The sequence below is a fragment of the Mus caroli genome, chromosome 2 (genome assembly GCF_900094665.2).
Source record: "Mus caroli chromosome 2, CAROLI_EIJ_v1.1, whole genome shotgun sequence".
Taxonomy (NCBI): domain Eukaryota; kingdom Metazoa; phylum Chordata; class Mammalia; order Rodentia; family Muridae; genus Mus; species Mus caroli.
Window position 1 is genome coordinate 18,872,511 of NC_034571.1, and position 3,001 is coordinate 18,875,511.

Below are 3,001 nucleotides of genomic sequence, written 5' to 3' on the forward strand. Positions count from 1 at the left end.
TGTTTTGATTTTTCAAGACAGGGTTTCTCTGTGTATCCCTAGCTGTCCTGGAACTCACTTTGTAGACCAGGCTGGCCTCGAACTCAGAAATCCGCCTACCTCTGCCTCCCAAGTGCTGGGATTAAAGGAGTGCACCACCACCGCCTGGCCTCAGGGTTGTTTTTATTTGCATTTCCTTGATGATTAAGGATATTGAACATTTTTCCGGATGCTTCTCAGCCCTTCAGTATTCCTCACTTGAGAATTCTTTGTTTATCTCTGCACCCCATTTTTAATGGGATTATTTGAATTTCTGGAGTCCAGCTTCTTGAGCTCTTTGTGTATATTGGATATTAGTCCCCTATCTGATTTAGGATTGGTGGAGCTCTTTTCCCAATCTGTTGGTGGCCTTTTTGTCTTATTGACAGTGTCTTTTGCCTTACAGAAGCTTTGCAATTCCATGAGGTCCCATTAATCAATTCTTGATCTTACAGCACAAGCCATTGCTGTTCTGTTTAGGAATTTCTCCCCAGTGCCCATATCTTCNAGGCTTTTCCCCACTTTCTCCTCTATAAATTTCAGTGTCTCTGGTTTTATGTGGAGTTCTTTGATCCACTTAGACTTGACCTTAGTACAAGGAGATAAGAATGGATCAATTCGCATTCTTCTACGTGATAAACTCCAGTTGTGCCAACACCATTTGTTGAAAATGCTGTCTTTTTTCCACTGGATGGTTTTAGCTCCTTTGTCAAAGATCAAGTGACCATAGGCATGTGAGTTCATTTCTGGGTCTTCAGTTCTATTCCATTGATCTACCTACCTGTCACTGTACCAATACCATGCAGTTTTTATCACAATTGCTCTGTAGTACAGCTTGAGTTCAGGGATGGTTATTCCTCTAGAAGTTATTTTATTATTGAGAATTTTTTTGATATCCTGTTTTGTTTGTTTGTTTGTTTTTCCAGATGAATTTGAAATTGCTGTTTCTAAATCTATGAATAATTGGGTTGAAATTTTGATGTGGATTGCATTGAATAGGTAGATAGCTTTTGGCAAGAGGGCCATTTTTCCTATAATAATCCTGCCAATCCATGAATGTGGGAGATGTTTTCCATCTTCTGAGATCTTTGATTTCTTTCTTCAGGGAATTGAAGTTCTTATCATACAGATTTTTACTTGCTTAGTTAGATTCACACCAAGGTACTTTATGTTATTTGTGACTATTGTGAACGGTTTTGTTTCCTTAATTTCTTTTTTTTTAAGATTTATTTATTTATTATATGTAAGTGCACTGTAGCTGCCTTCAGACATCCCAGAATAGGGCATCAAATCTCATTACAGATAGTTGTGAGCCACCATGTGGTTGCTGGGAATTGAACTCAGGACCTTCGGAAGAACAGTCAGTGCTCTTAACCGCTGAGCCATCTCAACAGCCCTCCTAATTACTTTCTCAGCCTGTTTATCCTTTGTGTAGAGGAAGGCCACTGATTTGTTTGAATTAACTTTATCCAGCCACTTTGCTGAAGTTTTTTTTTTTTTTTTATCAAGTTTAGGAGTTCTCTGGTGGAATTTTTGGGGTCACTTATGCATACTACCATATCATCTGCAAATAGTGATATTTTGACTTCTTCCTTTTCAATTTCTATCCACCTTGATCTCCTTTTGATGTCTAATAGCTCTGGTTAGGACTTCAAGTACTATATTAAATTGGTAGTGAGAGAGTGGGCAGCTTTGTCTAGTCCCTGATTTTAGTAGGATTGCTTCGAGTTTCTCTCCATTCAGTTTGTTGTGGCTACTGGTGTTGGATTTTGTCAAATGCTTTCTCATCATCTAATGAGATGATTTGTGGTTTTTGTCTTTGAGTTTGTTTATATAGTGGATTACGTTGATGGATTTCTGTATATTGAACCATCCCTGCATCCTGGGATGTTCATTATGATGGATGATCGTTTTGATGTGCTCTTGGATTCAGTTTGTGAGAATTTCATTGAGTATTTTTGCATTGATATTCATAAGGGAAATTGGTCTGAAGTTCTCTTTCTTTATTGGGTCTTTGTGTGGTTTAGGTATCAGAGTAATTGTGGCTTCATAGAATGAATTGGGTAGAGTACCTTCTGTTTCTATTTTGTGGAATGATTTGAGGCCCAGACTCAAAGGGACTGATATGCATATGAACTCACAGAGACTGTGTCAACAAGCTCAAGACCTGCACAGGTTCAAACCAGACCAAACTTCAGCACTGTGAAGGGAAAGTGGATACAAAGTCCCACCCCTAACCAAGAAGCTTTTTGTAATTGATACCTGGTGGTATTGGGGGAGGGGTCCTTACTTTTCTTTGTTTTTTTTTTTTTTCCAGAGTTTTGGAGGTTTTTTTTTTTTTCCAGTTTTCTGTTTTTGTTTGTCTTTTAAGATAGAACATAAGATTGTGTCAGTAGGGAAGTGAGGGAGAGCTGAGAGGAGTTGTGGTAGGGAAAAGAATATGATAAAAAATATTGAAAAAAATGTTTTTAACAAAATTCTAAATAGAAGTGTCTAAAGAAAGAAACTTTTAAAAAGCTTAAAAAATAAGGGAGGACAACTCTTTCTGAAAGGAAACATCCATATTATCACTATGCTTCAAAAATAAGGCAAAGGGGGCTTGGGAGACAGCTCAGTAGTTAAGAGCACTTAGTGTTCTTACACAGGACTTGAGTCTGGTTACTAGCACCCACAATCTGCCTGTAACTTCAGATCTAGGAGCTCTAATGCTTCCAGCCACCTGGGCACACTAACACACACACACACACACACACACACACACACACACACACAGATGTTAAAATAGCAGTTTCCTAAGTAAAACAAGGTAAGAGTGACCATGCACATTTGCAGTCCAAGCACTAGGGAAGCTAAAAAACAGGTTCCAAGTTCCAGGTCAGCCTGACCTTCTCTCAAAAAAGGAAAAAAGTGAACCTATTTAAATGTAAATAAATGAGACTGCTCTGGTTGGGGAGAGAGAAATCCGGCCTACATAGGGCCACAA